We start from the raw sequence: 21,332 nt of genomic DNA, 5'->3' as shown, positions 1-21,332 counted from the left end.
CATTAAGTACAGTTAAATAGAGACACAGACTATCATCTAAATCCACAGTCCAGAGAAGTTTGGAAATTCCATTTTTTACCAATCGTTGTAACAAAGAAGTAGATCACCCTTTCACTCTATTCCATTAAAATCGCTCTTGATACCTACTAAAAAGGTGCTGACCAGATGAGACAAACACAGGTGGCAGAAGGAGAAGAAAAGCACATTCGCTTTCTTGTTCTAAACCTAGAGGGTTCATCTGCCTCCCTACTCTTCTGTCTTCTTACCTGTATAAAAGAAGTGGCTTTAGATATAAACCCATATTGACACTTTAGCGTGCCATAAATTGAGTCTCTCCTGATGGGAGAGAATTTGCTGAAAGTCCTTGCAAGGCGCTTAAAAGACAAAACGAGACATCTTCTGTAGTTTCAATGCTTCCAGATAGTTGTTTATTAAGTCATCTGAGAAACTGAGCCACTAGCGTGACCCAGGTACAGCATGGAGGGAGGAAAAGGAGGAGTGAGAGCGAGAGAGACTAATTATCAAGATTTACACAGCCTTTTAAAGACATTTTAACCAATAGTTACTAAAAAACCTACATTATTTTCACTTTCCTGCCAATTATTCAGTAACACAACTAGGAACTGCGGAATTTTCTATCCAATCAATCCAAACTACTGTTACTGAAAAATATGGAGTGGTAGAAGAAGGAGAAGAAGGTTTAGAGAACAACAACAACCCTCCATTTTGGTATTTTTTACTCTTATCTATATACTATAAAGAGAAGCCTAAAACCTCTAAATTTTTCACCCTGTGACAATCTTACATAGTAGTCTATCACCTAATTCACACCACTGTATTTTCTAGCTGTTGTCTGACTGTTGGCAATTTTTTCCAAGGTTTAAAGCTATACCAGTGGTGTCCAGGGGGGTAAAAACCCTTAAGAACAGGCAGAGAAATAATCTTGGCACTCTGGGTTCCTACACCATATATACAATGTGAAAAGCTCAGACTCTGAACCTTATAGTTTGTTTAGATATACAGATCAATCATTTTATATTCAATACACATTTATATGCAATGCACATTTTTACTCATTTTTGTTTGAGTGATAACAATATTCAAATATTTATGATCTAATTTTTTTGGATAGAGAATCCTCCAGTGTGGTATTTAAGGCATCCTATGACATGTGCTCATTCTGTTGACCACTAAATAGTTTTTTCTAAGTTTCAAACACTCAGGAAGGTTCACCACATCTTTCAATGTCTGTAACTATTATTTTATAAGTCAAAGTGGTTTTATTTGGTTTTGGTATATAATTTAATTAAGAGGGGCCAACCAGGAATCCAATACTGGTCATTAGCCACTTTCACATGAGGCTGTAAAGCCACGGGATACAACATCCAGCCTCTGTCAGGATTTAATCAGAGACTTCTCTCTCCTTCTGTCTTTTAAACTTGAAGATTTCAGAAAACCACTGTTGGAATCTCTTTCTTCATGCTTTCGTACCTGTCATATTCCATCAAGATCACACATAAAGGCAGCTGTGCACTACTGAAAATCAAAGCAGTATCGAGACTGTGGTGAGGACTGCCAGTTTCTTAGAAAAGCCAGACTAATTTGTCTATGCATGAAAAAGATAGTAAGTGCATCTAGTTATTTTATGATTTCACAGCTAAAGCTCTGTGTATCTGTAAATAAACAAAGATGGACACTTGTTTTGGCAAATATGTTTATACTTAGACCACGGAAAGAAGGAATATTCTATGAAAAAACCACAGTTGTTTAGCAAAAATGAAACCTCTTAAAAGATCATATGACCGTTTAGTGTAGTTTATTGTTTGTAAAATGTGCTGACTGTAAGAACATCTTAGATACTCAGATCAGGTCCTAACTATTATGAGATTTGTTCTGAAGCAACTAATAATAATAAAAAGCAGCTCTAGGTTTTTACATATGACACAACTGAAATAGAGGTAAAGAGTGTTTACATTAAATTTAATCATCAAAGACAATTAAGAAAATTTATTTCACAAAATAACATTGGAAAAAGAAACATCTAACATTTACTTTGTCATCTCTAATGGTCCATCCCGTGTGGTTTTCTGTCTTTTGAACCAAGTGGTGTTTCAGTTTAGACGGATGTAAGTTATTTTTAAAAGTAAAGTATGGGATTTTATTAGAAATTTGCCTGAGTCCCGTTAGTTTCTTCCCTATGAATCCTTGACATTTTATAGTTCCACAATTAGCCTTTTCCCAAAGGCATTCTTTCATATGGTGATGATAAACTGTTTTTAGTTCTGGAAACAAAGTAATACTAGTCTAGTAACAACAAGAAAAATGGGGTTGTTTCTAGAAATACTCCATATTTTGGTTTACTTCTCTATAGAATTTCACCTTGATATTTGAACCTGTTTTCTTGTGTCATTTTTAATGAAGTAACACCTTATTCCTTCATTTCTTTTACAGTTATATAAGCAATTGTTCAGTATAATAAGAAATTATGCTTCAGCTGAATAAAAATTTTTTGGCTCATTCCTACTATCACAGCAAACGGGGATAATTGCTCCTTTTTCATTCTCCAGCCGTCAGCTGAGCTTGCCTCTCACAGTTTCTTTTTTTCAGCATTCTGACATTACGAGTCTATCTTTAATCCTCTCTCTGAGGCAGACTGGATCCTCTTTCCTCAACGGAGGGATCAACAAAGGAAAAGGCCTCTGAGTTCCTTTTAGCAGAAGTTTTTACTGCCTACCTGCAAGGCCTCGTTTTTCAAGTGATGTACCTTTCTTCTTTTTATTTTCTTTCTTTCTCTCTCCTCTTTCTGCGTGTGTGACTTGTTTTTACCTTCCTCAACCAGTTGCAAGGGAGCAGCCCTGTAAAAAAGGAGACTTCTGCAATAGTGCCCAGAGTATATCACTGAGTGAAAATTATTAGCCTCTGACATACTGGAGGTCAGTCCAAATGATCTATTAGTCCCCTTGGACTTCAGCTTTGTAGGACTATTATTTTAACACAAATTATGAATAAAACTCAATCATTATCTTTCATATTTTTCTTGGTGGGGGATGGTAGGGTGAGATGTGTTATTCAGTTGATTCATTTAGAGAAGGCCTAGAGAACAGATTCAAGAAAAAATTGTTGGTTATTTGGATCTCTATCCATAGCTACAGTAGAACAAGAAGGATTTATTTGTATGGTAATCACTTGAAAATTGCATAGATAAAGAAAACTGTACATTGGACTTTATTAGCAGGAGTGTAGCTAGAAGAATGAAGGCAGGTGTTGCTCTGTGTTCACCATCAGTGAAACCATTCCTGGAATAATGAGCCCACTTTTGGGACTACTGGCTCAAGGAGTGTTCTGAAGAATGGGAAGAATCTAGCAGAGAGCAGAAAATGTGTCTAAAGACCTTTAGGGGGAGGGATTTAGGCCGCTGGGCTTGGTAGTCTGGTGAAGAGAAGACTGAGGGGACAGCTACTAGCATTTTACTGTTACCCAAAAGGTTCCCAGTGAGAGAAACAAGCTCTTCTTCTAGAGGAAAATAGTAAAAAGAATGGGCAATGGTGGATTTTTCACTAAGAAATTTACATGGGAAAATAAAGAGGTCTCTTTCTGGAAGTTTTTTTGAAATTCAGATGGAGAAAATCACGGTAGTCATACTCCACGCAGGAGTCAGGATCTCTAGAGATTCTTTTCAGGTAAAGTTTTTGTGTCTCCATGGCAATTGCTTTGCTAATATTTGGAAATCCATTAGGCTGCTTAAACCACTCTACATCTCCATAAACAGTGGAGTGAAGTATCAGGCAGTAATGTAGTACTGCTCTAAACCAGGGATGTGCATCCATGAAAGTATCAGTTTTTGTAGGAAAGTGTACAAATGTATATGTAACAGTCCACTTAACTCCCTGGTAAATCTGCCTCCAAAGTTTTAGTATGTTAAGGAAAATGAATACCAAGACTTTGAAAAATTATCTTTGCTTCTTCAGCAATTCAGAAGCATGGTGTTGCTGCATACAATGTTTATGTTAGAGAATTGATTTCTCATATAGAAATGTTTTCAGATTACAAGCTAATTTATACCACAAATGAACCATAATTTACTTAGATCATTTGGATGATTCAAAAAATTCAAAGCATTTTTTCTTTTTTTCGTTAATACAAGCTCAGCTTTTGGTCCTCAGTCTCTTGAATTTACATATGTGAGACATTCTCAAAGAATAAGACAGAATCATTCATATTTGTAAGCATGTATATGATCAGGTCTTAATGGATATGGATAGGTAGGCACAAGAGAGGATATAAAATTTTAGCTTTTATAAAGTCAACCAACCTTTTACCATGATTTGGCACACAAAGGATACTACGCAAAACAACAGCAAATAGAAAAATGTGACAACGTATAGTAAGATTTCTATGTCAAAACAACATTGAAACATTCAAATGAGCTATTTATGGTGTCAATGAAAGAACTGCAATGCTACTAAATCATACTACTTCTCTTTGCCTTACTTAATTGTTTGTGTGCTTTAAAGGAACACAACTTTCTCAATATATAGTACTGCCTTGGAACAATTTCTACTACTGCTCCTTTATTGGTCAAGTATGTGTAAGACACATCTGCATATTTTTAAAATGCTGTTTAAATCTGTGAAATTCTAGCTGTGATAACTCGTGTTATCTTCTGAAAACCATAGGGTAACAAGAAACAGGTTTTTTGAAATACGTGCTGTGTAAGAAGCTTGGTTTTATTTTGAATCATGAATCACAGCCTCCAGGAAGAATCTCAAGAAACAACCAGAGTGAAATGACAGATGTGAAAATGTTACTGTAACTTAAGACAAAAAAATATTTCTCCATCAGTCTTTGTATCAGACTGAATATTCTGATGCATAATATTCCATTTTATGTTCTATTTTCATAAGTACAAAAGCAGTTCTAAACTTTTTAAACTACTATTTGGCATAGTTAAACATAATAAAGAAGTCTGTGATGCTTTCAAACAGTACTCACAGTCAAGAAAGGTCTGTCAGAAACTTGGTCCTTGATTTTACATATTACTCCAGTATTCTTGAAGTAATATTGCAGTATTAATTTCTTATTTTAAAGGTAATTAAAATCCAGGATCATAATTATGATGTAGTCTGACAATATTAGATAAAGAATATTCTCTTGAGGTTTTGAAGGAGTTAAGAAAGGAAATCCTAATTGATACTTCTACTGAATGCTTCAGTCATGCTGCTTTGTCTGTATTAGCAAGATACGGGGTCAATCAATTTGTAATGGTTAATGTTTTACCAAATGTATTACAATCTTTTCACCTCATGAGCAGGAATTCAAATCAGCTACAGCAACTGAAGACTACAAATCCCAACTTCACCAAAAATGGAAATTTGTCTCTTTCAAATAAAGGTATGATTGTTTTCGTGTGCTTGCTATAAACCGGTGAGAAGCAGAAAAAAAAAAATTCATTTTATGGTAGTCTTGCTAACAGCATTTGACTAATTGCATTCTGCCTGTCTTTCTCCAGCAGTTTCAGATGAATTTGCTTGTCCATATCATGTAGCTTAAATTCCAGTGACTTCCCCAGACAATTCTTCTTTCCTCTTTCCTCACCTTGTTCAGACACACACAAAGGCAAAAAGCTGAGAGAATAAATGGTCTTGTACCCTGTTCTGAAGGTCAACAGATACAGGATTTGTAAGCCCAGTTGAGAAAAAAATTCTGAAGTCAAGAGCTCTGGTAAAGTGTGCAACAGCACTTTAAATTGAACTTTGGCTCTATTTTAACGTATATAGAATGGATTCTGTTAAACTACAGTTTTCTGGAAGAGAATGGTTTTTTTCTCATAAGCAGCAGTATTAAGAGCCTTTATGTTGCATCCTTTTTTTTTTAAGCACTGCTGTCAGAACCTCTTCAAACTGAAACCCAAATGTTTTAAAAGGCTGTGACTTGCAGGTGTTACCATTTGGACATTTTAAGAAATAGTTCAAAAACCTATGGATACTTAAGATATGTCGAATTCGACTGCATTTCTGAATTTTTTTTCCTTTCCATCTTCAGCTCTTTGTGGTTTTTCTTTGTGTCAATAAAAATATATGTTTTGTGCGATTACATTTTGGAATCAGAGAGTTAGAATTTAACTGTGATATGTAAGAGCAGTTCTTGAAAGTAGCTCTTCACTGACTTAGAGGAAGTTTCTAGGCTGCTTGGGTTTCTAATATCGCAGCTAATTAAGTTAAGCATTTGTAAGTGATAATATCAGGAGAGATGGAAAGAAGAGCACAAGCTTATTCCACATACTAAATAAAAATAAATTTCAGTTTATAAGAGGAAAAATTAAAATTATTTCCATTTTTGTCTTAAAAATACATAATATTTTTATTTTCAGGCACTGGATTTTGACCAAAAAACCCCTTGGCTTGCTTTTTTAATTAACCATGGAAATGGTATTAAGAGGATGGAAATAAGTCTACTGATATATATGCTTTTAAAAGTATATTTTATTTCTATGAAAAATGCTTAAGAAATATAAAAAACAGTTCAAGGACAAGAAGTTAACTCTTATATTGAAATAGGAACAATCAACAGAGATTTTATTAATATTCTATCTGAATATCCCTGGCATGTTGTATTTCATTTGACTGAGTTATTTAAAGTCAATCAGCACCACACTACATATATAATATAGTCTTAAGTTAAAAGCAGAAATTCTCACTGAAAAGATTAACTATATTATTTTAATCACAGAAACCTACTGTTTATTTTTTCGAATGGTTTTCCTGAACACTTGGCTTATCCCAGTGATTTATGTTTTGCACATATGCATAGGAAGAGAAATTAGAAATTTTGCTAAAGAATTAAAGTGCTTTTCCACATTAAAAGCATTAGAAATATCAATAGTGATGCTGATGCTGATGTGAATCTCTCTCTCATTTATTCCCACTACGTATTTGTATCTTTCATACCTTTTTCTTCCTTCCCTCTTCTTTCCCATCTTCTCAGTGCCAGGTCTATCTCCAGTACTCAAGGTTTTGCCTTGCTTTTAGTTCTTTATTTCTCAATATGTTCTTCTCTTTGAATATCCTTCTTGCTTTACACAGTCATCTTTTTCTTTAAATAGCTCACTGAACTGTAACTGTGTAGGAATTGATTGGGAGTACATCAATGGCTCTGTGCTCCACAGGGAACTACTGTGGGCCAAGTTATCACTATGCTCCGACACAGCTGGCTCCTGTTAAGTTGAGCCTGAGATGCTGTACAGGTAACATTAGGGTAAGTAAGCAATAAACAGTGCTATGAGACCGTTGTGTCTTATGGCTTTTCCTCATGTAAAGGCAGATCTAGATAAAAAAATATATATATAAACACTGGACAAGAACTACTATGGCTCATCTAACTGTAAGGACTGGGTGAATCACTATATCCTGAGTATGCTACTTTGCATCTGGAGGTTGTAAATCTACCAGCCAGTACACACCATATGCTTCAGCTTGGCTGTGGGAGCTGCTTGGGCCTTTCCTGTGACTGGAAAATCTGTGTGTGATGGAGTACACCTCGTGCCATGCAAACACAGATATTGTTACTACTGCCTTGTGTGGACAGTCACTGGACCACATAGTTCAGGCAAAACAAATTATTGAGGGGAAGTCAAGGGCTTTGTAGCCGGGTCTAGTTTAGTGTAGTGCAGTGTGGTGTAGCATAGTATAGTCTGGTGTAGTACAGCATGGTGCTAGGGAAGCACAGTGATGTTGTGTCATGTAGTGTGTTATAGAGTGTCTTGATGTAGCACAGTGTAGAGTAGAATACTGCGGTGTGATGTGGTCTGGTTTGGTATAGTGTCAAATCACTACTTATGAAATGAAACAGAGAAGTATAGCGCTAAACACATTCCACTGTGATTTCTGTTATCTAATCAGAAACTGGGCTGCAGGTGGTAAATCCAGGTTTCATCATGTCTCGTTTATCAGACATTCCGTTTCAGTTCAAGAGACGAAATCACATAAAACTCAGTTCCAGACACCTCCAAAAATATCAGTACATATTACATACAGAAATTGAGTGGAAAAAAATAAAAGTGGATGATCTTAGGTGAGCAGGACAGGTCTTTTTTTTTTATAGCCACTGTTACATTAATCTAGAGAGGTGGGAAGAATCACAGAACCAGAGGATCACAGAATCATATCGTTTGGAAAAGATCTTTGAGTTCATTGAGTCCAACCTTTGGCCAATCACCACTTTGTCAACCAGACAAAGGCACTAAGTGGCAAATCAAGTTTCTCAAACATCTCCAGAGATGGTGAGTCCATCACCTCCTGGACAGCCTGTTCCAATGCCTGACAACCCCTTCTGTGAAGAAATTCTTCCTGATGTCATCCTGAATCTCCTCTGACTCCTCTGGCACAGCTTGAGGTCAATTCCCTTTGTCCTGTTGCTGGTCGCCTGAGAGATGAGACCAACCCCACCTGACCACAGCCTGTTGTGCAGGCACTTGCAGGCAGTGTAAGATCTCCCCTGACTCTCCGTTTCTCCAGGCTAAACACCCCCAGCTCCTTCAGCTGCTCCTCACAGGACTTATTCTTGGCCCTTCCCCAGCTCCCTTGTCCTTCTCTGGGCTCATTCCAGCACCTCAAAGTCTTTCTTGGCGTGAAGGATTTGACATGTATCCTCACCAGTGCCCAGTACAGGGAGAGGATGACCACCCTAATGCTGCTGGCCACACTATTGCTGATCCAGACCAGGATGCCCTTGGCCTTCTTGGCCACCTGGGCACTGCTGGCTCATGTCCAGCTGCTGTCACCAGCACCCCCAGGTCCTTTCCAGCCCCTCTGTCCCAGCCTGTGGTGCTGCCTGGGGTTGTTTTTACCCACGGGCAGGATCCAGCACTTAGTCTTGTTGAACCTCACACCATTGGCCTCAGCCCATGGATCCAGCCTGTCCAGATCCCTCTGCAGGGCCTTCCTGCCCTCCAGCAGGTCAAGACTCCTGCCCAACTTGGTGTTGTTTGTGAACTGACTGAGGGTGCACTTGATTTCCTCATCCAAATCATCAATAAAGATATTAAATATGACTGTTCCCAACACTGAATCCTGCAGAATCTCACTGGTGACTGGTCCCAGCTGGATGAGGCACCATTCACCATCGCTCTCTGGGCCCTGCCATCCCACAAGATTTTAACTCAATGAAGAGTGTACTTGTCCAAGCCCTGGGCTGCCACCTTTTCTGGAAGAATGATGTGGGAAACAGTGTCAAAGGCTTTACTGAAGTCCCGGTAGACAACACTCAGAGTCTTCCCCTCATCCACTAGGTGGGTCATCTGGTCATAAAAGGAAATCAGGTTGTTCAGACAGGACTTGCCTTTCCTTAACCTGTAGTGGCTTGGCCTGATCACTTGGTTGTCCTGTGTGTGCTCTGCAATGTCACTCAAGACGATGTGTTCCATAACTTTCTTGGGCAGTGAGGTAAGGCTGACAGACCTGTAGTGCCACAGATCCTCCTTCAGTCCCTTCTTGTGGATGGGTATCACATTTGACAACCTCCCCAGTTAGCCAGGACTGATGATTAATGATGGAGCGCAGCTTAGCAAACTCTTCTGCCAATTCCCTCAGTACCCGTGGGTGAATACTATTACTGCAACCCTAGGATATATCACCATGTCCCATATCCATAGGGAGGAGGAGGAGAGAAGATCCAGCAGGCAGGAATCGTGCAGCAAGATTGATTTATTTAATCATTTTATCAACTCTTTTATAGACTTCTTTCTTCATAGTTTAATTGGACAAAGGATCAGCCACCCCTTGGGGGTGGTCGGCTAAAATCCTAAAACATCCACTGTCAAAATATTTTTCTGCTGTACTATAAACAACACTTCTCAAGGCTGCAGGTGTTTGGTTGTTTACATAACTCTGCTACCTCTTCTGTGAGAGAGAAAAGTCTCTCACAGGCTTAGAAAATAGCAAGAAAATCCTTGCTAGCAGCATTTTTGTATCTGCAGAATCCCATCTGGTCCCGTAGGCTTGTGGGTGTCGGAGTGGCACATCAGGTCACTGACTACTTCCTTGTGGATTGCAGGGGATCTACTCTGCTCCCTATCCCTGTTGAACAGCTCAGGGGGCTGGTTGCCCTGATGATCACCAATCTTTCTGTTAAAGACTGAGGCAAAGAATGCATCAAGTACCTCAGTCTTTTCCTCATCCTTGGTGACAAATTTCCCCACCACATCCAATTAAGGATGGAGATTTTCCTTGGCTCTACTTTAATTGTTGATATATTTATGAAAACACTATTTATTATCTTTCACAGCCATGGCTAGATTGAGAGAATGATGAGCAGAGAATAATGTCCAGATTTCAAATGATTTCTGGTAGGCAATAAAGACATATCTTCTGTTTTTAAAAAAGAAGAATAAAAATGACATTATAATATGGTAAATATTATTTTCAAGGACATTACTCTTATGATGGACTGTTTAGATAAAATGCTGAACTGAAGGCAAGAATGAATGAAAGGGGAGTTCTTGGAAGAAACACATCTATGGTTAATGGAGCTTTATGACCACTTACAAGTTGTGGAAGATGAACACTCTTCATTAGAATAAATGAGTGTACAAGCTTACATTCTACATTGGTTATTCTACAGCTATGGGCAACATGCTGCTCATTTGTCTAGTTCCGGATAATTTTGGTATATTTTTCTAAGATTATTTTTAATTTGATGCAATTTCTTCTCTGTTCTTGCTGAGGATGCAGGTACGTATCCATGTACAGCTAGCTCAGTAGGCACGTCTTTCCTTATCTTCCAGCTTACAGATGCTGCTTGGGGTGAGTCAGTGAGACAGCAAGGAAGGAAACTCTAGTTCTGACAGACAGCAAGTGAACTGCCACATATGAAACTTGGGAGCTCTTCATGTTTTTGCAATGATGAAGAGAGTGAAGCAGGCTAATTTTATTTACAGAGCTAACTCATGATAGTCAAGACTAGCAAGTTGCAAATACTGTCTTCTTGCATTTGTCTGTTATCTGTGCTTACACTTATCTTGGTCTCGGTCATTTAGTCTGCACTGTAGCTGTCTTTCATTAATAGCTGTGCCCAGTATACAGCCTCAAGTTTTGCAAAACACAGTAAACTGTATTTCCTGCAATTCATGTCAGAGAAAACGTATGAGGAGAGAGACATTTCTCTCATTCTGGCATTTGCATTTTTCCCTTAATGAGAATTATCTGTGTGTATGCTTGAAGGGGAAAATTTGCAGAGATTAGCAGAAATTTAATCTTAAAATAAATGATAGAATATAAGGTTATAATGACAAACTCAAATTAGAAACAGAGGTATGAAGAATAATTTCTGAATTTTTCATTCACATGAGCAAGCAAAAAACCTAGAGATCGAAAGAAGGGGGAGAAATTTCAGGAAATTCAGGAAATTATCTACTTTAAAACTCTACTTGTATATTGTTGCTTTGTAAGATGCAATTTCACATGTAAAAAAATTTGTTATGGACATGTGGCAGTGGAAGAACAGAAAACCCATGAGAAAAATTCTCTGTATCACAAGGGGATTGTTTGAAATGACATAATATTTAACACCTAAGAATGCAGGAAGAAAATTAAAGAATTCTGACATAACTGGAAAATCCATCATACTGCCTATGAAGAATCATTAATTTTAGTCTCTAACTTGCCAAATATGTAGAATATATATAGAAATATTTCAGGTAAGGTGAAAAACTTTGACTGTCTGGGACTGTGAGAAGAGTGTCTAACATAAACAACTCAGAAGACAGCTTTTAAGCTGAACTCAGCTGATAACTCTCTACATGTACTTTCTTACCCATCCCAGTCGTGAGATGAATTCATTACACTAAAATTCAGATATGGGAAGGAACCAGTAGCTAACTAGCTGTACTCAACAACCAGAATCATTAATAAAACAAAATGTGCTGACATTTCTCAGGTGCTTCAGTGAAAAGTCCAGTGTCTTGGTTTAACTATTATTTTGACTATCAGGCCCAGCCTGGTAGACTCTGCACTAAAGTACTCAGGTTCTATTTTGGCAGCTCTGGTGTGGAGTAATTCCTGGAGGAGACAAGACAGATAAGCTGGAGGAAGTGGCATCCTAAACTGCAAGAGTTGTTCGGTAAGTGCTTAATGTCAAAGACCTAACATTTTTACTAGGATCTTTATATCAGCCATATCACAGGAGCTCAGCTTGTATGACTGCATGTTTCATTTGGATTTGGTAACGCACCAGTATACTTATACATACAGATATCTACTTCAAGGGTAATCATTGTTATCAAGGATAATAATTACTAATAAAGTTAATAAGATGCACTTAAGCATGCATGGACAAGATTAACACATAACATTTTTGATATATTTGTTCCAGAGAACTTTTTATTTCTTTGCCTTATGGAGATAACTACCCTGATTTACTGCAGGTTTTAAAGAAATTAACTTAATTGCATTCAGTAATTGTCATGTATGCTGGCACTATTCATAAGATACACGAGGCACTGGTAGAATTCAAACAAGCTGTCTTCTCATTAAATTCAGTAAGATAGAGAGGTACCAAACACGTTTGAAAAGGAGCATAGCAACTCAATCACTAAGGATCTTGTCTATAGGAACTTATAAAAATAAACCTCATTATGTTATTATTTGAATTCTTCTTTTGCTAGTGATCACTTAGGCCAATGGAGCAATGCCATTCTTTTAACTCAGTGCTGCTGTGTTTACATCCTGCCTCACAGCATGTGAATGGTTATTAAAGTATTTTCAGTTTGTATTGTTGCAACAGAATTTTACTCCAATTTAAACTCCTGTATTATAGGACAAAAGGAACACATAATTTGAAGACAATATTAAAGATGAGCTAGGACTTGTTGGCAGAGGCAGAGGGAGCTCCTGATTCCTAGGAGCATGTTGAACACTTACTTTGTTCTTGGGAAGAACAAAAGATCAGGGTCCTGGTGCCTGAACAAGAGTGAATCCACACCTTATATCCTGTTTCAGTTCAAATTACAATACAAAATGCAACTCAAGTGATATGCTAAGTCATAGTAGATTGTAACCTACTGATTAAACCCCACAGTTTTTAGAATGGCTGAAAACCTAGATAGAAGGTTTTACATGTTCCTGTTTATGTAAATTGCACTGAGAAGTTGATCTTATCTATCCTCTACTAGCTGGGATAACTGACTTCAAACACTATTAAACAAGGACTATAAATGAAAATCCATTACAAAAAAATAGTTGACTTTGCCCTTTGATATTTTTGGAAATATTGCTAATAATCTGCCTAGAGACTTTATAGAAACCTAACTCGCATTTTCAACTAGTTTTTCAGCTATTGTTTTTTCTACTGAGTCCAAAGCTGAAGTTCCAGTGAGCTTATGGAGATAACTATGCTGTGTGTTCACTTACAGCTGCATACAGCATACTGCAGTTTCCTACCATAACGCCATCCATGATATGAATTTTCTCTGAAAAGAAAAGTGTTTGTCTCTTGGGATTACAGTTCTTTTAACTGTCAAGAAGTTTAAAATGTTTCCTAGATGAAAGCAGATGTTCACTTACAATTGAGGATGGTTGAATTTTGATGGATTAAAATACATATTTTTACCGTTTTCTGAAAAGAAAAAAACCAACCCCAACCTGTGAGTATATACGACTCTGTGTGTGCATGTGTACACTTTGTGTACTGTGCTCTCACTGACAAATCATAGACTAGAAATCACAAAGCCTATCAGTGGCTTAGTTTTTACAAAAGCTTTAGAATATTTGAACAAAAAACTTTGAGGGTTGAAGCATTGGAATTTTTTTGTTATAAAATGTCCAAAACATAGAATGATGAACTGGATCACAGTCTTGTCTTTATAATGTGAAAAAATATGAACGTGCAATTCCTTCAGTTTACTGCTACTTCAGTGGAAGAAGAAGTCACATAAAACACTGTATTCCTTATAGAAAGGGATGACTGGCCTTCTATACCCCCTTTCAAAACCTTGGTTTCCTTCCTTTGCTAATTTCCATGCTCCTTTTCTTTTTAGAGGGGCTTTTCTTACGATTCCTGATATGTAATGCTTAGATTTTATTTTTTACTGGACCTGATCCTGCACTTAATAGCAAAACTTGTATGGTTTAATGAACTTGAAACTAGCATACAAACTTGAACTGTCTCAGGTTGTGCTAGCTCATCTTTGCAAGATACCTGCGATATATTTGTGCCAGCATGTTCCAATGTAAATTTTACAAAATATCAAGCTACTGACAAATTTACTGGACTGTAGTTTTTCTGTCTCTAAAAGGCTTTCTATCAAGGGCCACATCATACACTGTATTTCTTGATGCTACAGCTTTGCAAATACACAAAGGTTCTCTTGTTCTTTGTTTTCCTATACATCCAATTTTTAAAAGTTTTTTTAAATAAGGAGGTGTGGAAATGTAGTTTTTATATTTTATTATCTGTAACTGTTTTTGCATGTATAGTTATATTTTTGTATCTTCAGCAAATATCACCCCTTTCATTCATGCATATTTTGTTGCCTAGCTTACAAAAACTTTTCTTGACAGAAATTTTGAAATTCAGATGACGTTTTAAACTGGAATGAAAATCTGAGAACCTAAATCTTAAAATGGTACAAGAATCCTGCTTGCTTAATTCTGATCCCCAAATTCATGCAATGTATGGTTCAGACATTGTGAGTTGAACAGTGCACACACACAAAAAAAAGACCTAATACTGCTTAATCCTGACTTTGAAACCATAGCAGCAACATCCTGCCTTCCCAAAATTGGTAGTTTTTTCTGAAAATTTTCTCATTTTCTAATGTTAGAATATTTATTATTTTTCTTACTTTTCTCTACTTGTTATCACGGAACTGTTAATAAATCCAGCTGTCATATTCCTGACACATATTTAAAAAATGCAACTGCCTATTACTTGTACCAACTAATTGGATTTGAAGTTTCAGGCCAAATCAATAATAACAATAAGCCATAACTTTTTAATGGAGTGTAAGCAAAACATTTTTCAATAGATGAAAAAAATCTGTTTCTGGAGGGTAATAACAGTTTCTGGCTTGGATTCATATTTATTTCCTTCCATACAATGTAGCATTTCTTTGGTTGTAGGTTAAATTGTCCTAAGAGGAAGAGAAAATAAGAGCTTGTCTGTCTAGTAAAGACTAAATTTTGTCTTTTAAATGAAGATTCTGTCTTAAGAGATGTCCTGATCTCTTCAATGTTTTGGTAGAAATGCTAGTCTCTGCACAAGAAGAAGAGTCTCAGCGGATGTTCTCAGCATTTTTCTCATTCTGCTGTAGTTCATCTCTAAGTTGTTATTGTACATGACAAGGATTGCACCCGAGCAGAAAGTGAATAAGCCTTCCCCAGTTGTCAGAGTCCAGAAGTGCAAGGATTACTTCTATGATGTAGTTATTATGGTCATCCAGGCAGGTGAAGTGAGAGACTGGATATGGGAGTAATATAATTTGACAGCTCTTTTCATCTTATAAACTTAAGGGAGATGCAGAAGGTCTGGGGTGTAATGGTGGAGCCATTCCAACTTCACTGAAAGTATTGGGAGAGGGAAAATTCAAGGTGACAGATTTTAAAATTGTGTCAATTAACTAGTAGACTTGACACAAAAATCATACAGATGGAAGAGTACCTAAAACACTATCATTTTAGGAAGAAGTCATTTTGATGTTTCAAGAAGATGACAAATCATCTCAGAACAAAAGATTACCATGTTAATTAAGAAGAATGTTTCAAAGCAGAGTTAAATAGAAAAGCAGAAAAATAAAAGTTTGTCACTACGTGAAGTGAAATTTGACATTCATTACAAACACCGTTTAAAGAATTCAGACATTTTCAGTCAAAACAGAAACAGAAGTGGCCCCTATTAGAACATTTAAAAGCAGAATCCAGGATAGTCCTGGAATAAATACCTCCAGGAGAATTCTTTCCAAATTTCTAATTTAGAAAAAAGAAGAGGTGTTGATTCAAGATGCCTGTCAATGTGGTATCAAACAGCAATGATCATGGTAGGCCTGAACAATAACTAGCTTAAGTGAGAAATAAAAGACCACAAAGACCACAAAACAGTTCCAAGAAAAGTTTTATCACCAGTTTTGGAAAAATACATTGAGCTGGTGGAAGACTAATTTCTACAATAGATTTCCATTAAGATTTGGGTAAGAGAATTTTCTTATTCTTCAGTCACTTATGCAACTTATGTGACATGAAAAATGTGGGTAATACTGCTTCCATGTTCTGCAGCAGGAAAATCCACTCGCCTGTAAAGTCTTTGAGTGCTAGAGTAGTGCCACCTATATCAAAGCAAGGGTGGATGAATGGATGAATGAGAGGATAAACAGGTGTGTAGATGGGTAAAGGTATTACACACAAATTAAAAATAATTCAGTAGCTGACTGAAAATAATTCAGTAGCCACTTGTAAGTGTTATATGGATGCTTGTAAGCAAAGCGAGATGATTATTAAAAAATATTGAAACAGGGATAGAATAACTCAGCATCACTGAGGGACTGTAATCTGTAAAAGCCACTAAAAGCACTTCTTGATTATTGATAATTGTTTGGAATGGGTAACAGGGAACTTGCTTTTTGGGGTTCCATATCACCAAGAGTGCTTCAGCATGTCGCTTGGTGAGTATTTTTCATCTTCAAATAATTTTATAAGGGTTAGCTAAGGCTTCCAATGTCCTCAGACCAGGAAGTGGATGATGTGAATTTTAATTTGTTCAGGCAACAGAGAATGACTGTCTAAGCTGTAGGCTACTTAAATAATAGAATTATCAAGAGTGGCATGACCCTTGTTTTTTTTTAGTTGGATTTTTGTTTGTTTGCAAGGTTGCTGTAAGTAGGGTCCAATCTTAACAAGGAGTAAAGACATAAAGGAATGGACACATGCCCCTCATGCCCTGAAATTCCCCTCAGCAGTCCAGAGCCAGCGAGATGAAACAGATTATGAGGTTGAATTTCATAGTTAGGGGGACTAAGTCCTGGAGAGAAGCGGGATTTAAGACTCAGTCTCCTTCAGATAGTTTCTCTTCTGACTGCTTCTAAGGAGTTGCTCCATCTTGACTTTTGTAGTTCCAACTCTGAGACCAGTATCCCTCTACACCCTCTTCTCACCTGTGGCTTGTAGAGGCTACAGAGGAAACCTTTTATGAAGTTCAGCTGCATGAGTCCCAGCACAGTGGGTCTTGAGTTACTTTCCTGGAGGCAACTCCAGATTGTACAGTACTGGACTCTGGGCTAGGTCAGTGGTCTAGCTTATTAATTTTATTACCTGCCTATCTCCTGTCCTAGAGTATAAGTGGACCAAGAGGTAGTTTTATGTTCTGCAGTCACACAATTCATATGTTTTTGTTCCCCTATGTAATGTTACACTAGCACTACAGGTCCTAGTAGTACTGTTGTTTTGTCTGGAAACACAGATACTATTTCTACTCTTAGTACTAAGTGTACCAGATCTGAGAATCTAGTCATAAACATGTATCTCGTTCCTCAGTAGCCTAGATCCAATTCTATCAAAAGAACGTCAAAATTTAAAGTAACAGGAAAGGAACAGAGCACATATATTTCAAAGACAAATATAGTTACAATACATGAAGAATTAATTTAACCACAGAAATTTTGCATTACCTTTTACATCCCTACCAGTATATTTGTGCTATATAGTCTTTTTGCACTGTGAAATAAGTAACCATAGAATCATAGAATCATTAAGGTTGAAAAAGATCTCTAAGATAATTGAGTCCTAATACCCAAATATTAAACCAGCACTGCTCTGTTCACCATTAACCGTATTCCCAACCACATCTACACGTCTACACATCTACACTGGGACAGTGATTGGACCCTTTCCTGAGCAACCTGTTTTATTGTGTAGCCCTCTTTTCAGTGAAGACATTTTTCCTCATATCTAATCTAAACCTCCCCTGGCACAACTTGAGGCTGTTTTGTCCTGTTACTTGTTACCTGGGAGAAGAGAGTGACCCCCTACCTGGCTACGGCCTCCTTTCAGGCTGCTTTAGAGAGCAGTAAGTTCTCCCTCAGCCTCATTTTCTAGGGTCTAAGCATCCCCAGTTCCAACACCTGCCACTGATAAGGCTTGTACTCTGGTCCTTTCATCAGCTGTGTTGCTGTTCTCTGGACTGTGTATGGCATTGTCATGTTCTGTCATTACTGGATCACTTAACAATGTACAAGTCCCTCTCAGTTCTGAAGTGAGGGTCTTCTGTTACGTTTAGACTGCTGTATACTGATATAAAATAGAAATTTGTGGTCACAATTACATGGTCCAAATGCTGGTCCTTGGATCATAACAGCTCAGTCAGGTCTCAAAATATGTCTCCTGTGTACATCCAAGAAGGCAGAATGTGAATATATGTACTTAAAGAATAACATTGTTATCTATTGCCATCTCCTGTTCTCTGATACCATGTCCTCTTGACTAGTCTGGAAGAGAAGCTACAGTGCTGTGTAGTGGGTCAACCACACCAGGATCCCTGCTGGAAGGCATGTTTTCTAGCCACAGCTACAGACAGACCCTTGCTCTCTGTCTTGGTGAGGTACTCCCACATGTTTTGGAAACTGGATTAAGTGAGCCTGATTTCCAATACAGTTCAAGGGAACTAAAAGCCCTGTGAAAATACTTTTATTTAGATAACTAGATGTTTCAAAAACAGTATTTAAATATACTTAGATTAAGACATTAAGATGCTTTACTTTATGTGTCAACATAAAAAAACATTGACTTTAACTGGAGGAAAAGTAAAAAAAAACTTGTTAATCATTTCATCACAGGTCAAGGGCTTTAGAATGTAATAAAAGCAGATTTTTCTGATCTGTTTCAAGTTAAAATCTTCAGGGATGTCAAATTATGGTAGATACCGAGCACTCTATTATGAGCTCTGAGTACTCCTCTATCATTGGCAATTCTCTGTTGCTCTTCTTGAGGCAGAGATAACTGCCCAAAAGTATTCTAGTCCTTCCAAGAGTAGGGCACTTCACATTTCCATTAAAGATTGTTGATGAAGTGGAGAACTATTGAAACATGTTAATAACACTTTACAATTCAGATTAAGGAATTACTTCTGTGGTCCCTTCTCCAAAAGGAATCCCTGTCATGGGAGCGTTTTGTATTGATTCAGAAATTGCTCCAAAAAGAGCACTTTAATTTTCTATCAGTTTACCAAATACTTGTACATCATTCAGAATTTTTAGGGGAAAAGTAAATCAAAACGCAGGTAGTGTTCTGCTTTACTAGAATGCAGAAAGAAACTTTGGTGTCCAAAACTATGAAAGGGGTAGAAGAAGAATTATCAAGTACCATTAAAACTCTTTGCATCTTGTACTGTAATGACTGAAATAAAATATAGTAAGTGTATTCATATAATTTAAAGACATTTGTCAGAGTCCTAATACATTTGTGAAATAGGTAAAGGATAAGTGAGGATTGCTTAACATCTGTGCCCTTTAGAATATAAATATGTCTCTACATAGGAACACATACAGAAGTAAAGAAACCTCTAGAAGTGAGTAAAAAATTGCCTGATAATATGCTATGTAGCAATAGGAAATTGTTAGATATCATGTACATGGAAAAGTAACGGGGACTTTTAAGTAGGAAATACACAATTATCTGCTTTGGAGTTCACCCAGCAAACAGGAATAAGCTCCTTTGCTTTAAACCTAAATGAACATGTATAGGGATGGCTGTGTGATAAAAAAGAAAGCTATGCTCAGGCTCAGTGCTAAGGCATACCACTTCCAGTAACCATAGATCAGGCAGAGGGGGTCACATTATACCTTCTCTCTGAGCTCTGTCTAGGTTTATTTTTAACCTGTTGCCAGCATTTTGCAGCACTGGGCGCAGACAAAGGGAAAAAATCCTGACTATTAGCGCAGAGCATTTTTTCCTGGTGGGTATTTTGTAACTATCTTTGGTGACAAGTGATAGGCTCTAATCCAGGGCTTTGGTGGGATGGACAGTCTTAAGGGTAAAAAATGATTGTGAAATTTCACACTCAGCATTTTGTTGTTTGCAGGTTTTGATTCTGAGTCTTGAGAGATTGAGAAAAGATAGAGGGAAAAATTGTATTGAAAAATGACAAGAATTAATTTGACATTGTAAAGAAAATACTTTTCTTGGTTATGTGTTTCTACTGCACTTCCTCATTTTGTAAAAAGATGTTTCTTTCACTTTTCAAATATGTTTGGCTTGCATTTCAGATTTTAATGGGTGACAGGGAAGGAAACAATACCAAGCATGCAATTGCATCAGGTCACGTCTTGACCTTCACATTATGCATCCTTGACAGTCAGTAATGTGCCATGATCCTTTCCCACCCTGACATCTGCTCTAACTTTAAAAGATGAAAGCCATCAGGCTTCTAAGAATTGCTCTGCCTCCCCAGATAAACACTGTTATATGTACTAGTATTTTCCATTTCCACACTTACCACCATTTCCACAGAATGACATGAAAGTTATGTCATTCTGATCAGAAATCCTACTGGTTTGCACTCTGTGGTCCCCTTTGCATGTGATGCATACCTCCATCTTTGGACACTTGACAAAGAGTTAACAAGGCACTGCGTAATGTCACCTCTGCACAATTGTCTTATATGCCTCATATTATAATTATACTGCCATTTGTCATGAGGCACAAGAAATAAAAATATGTCTTACATATTTTCTGTAGTTTTCCTTTCATAATACACTTAGATAGCATTTTCTTCAATATCTAGCCTCTGCTAATTTCTGTTCATTTGGGTATTTTAGGATCATGAGTTTTGCTCCTTGAAAAGGAGTTCTGAGATTTAGAAAAACCCTTGGCAAAATTGAATTTTTCAGAATAGTAGTCCTCTTACCATTCCACTTTCTCCTGACTGTGAACTAAAACTTAAAAGCCCTGGGAAATGGGTAAGTGGAAAATATTGGTCAGCAGGAATAAGGGCAGTTTCCAGCCACAGAGCATGGGTGCATGGCATGTTAGAAAGAAATGAGTCAGGCTTTCCTGTCGGAGAAGATCTCAGGGATCACCTCTTCTTTTCATATATTCATGCTTTATGACATGCTTCTGTCCTTGAAGCTCCACACAGTTGATAACTATGACAGCAGTTGCTTTTACCTGAGATATGCACAGAAAAGCTATTTTGTAATAAATATTGCTTCATACTGCCATGCGCTCCTATTGCAATGAATATTGCACAGCACCAACAAAGACATTGAAAACAAATTAAATCTCACTTGTTATGGACTTGTGCAATTCTCTTTCCTCTGCATGCAGTGGCTACTTAATACCTGACCACTGGTTCTT

Source organism: Corvus moneduloides, chromosome Z (genome assembly GCF_009650955.1).
Source record: "Corvus moneduloides isolate bCorMon1 chromosome Z, bCorMon1.pri, whole genome shotgun sequence".
NCBI lineage: Eukaryota > Metazoa > Chordata > Aves > Passeriformes > Corvidae > Corvus > Corvus moneduloides.
The sequence above is the reverse complement of the archived record's forward strand: the minus strand, read 5'-3'. Positions refer to the sequence as shown.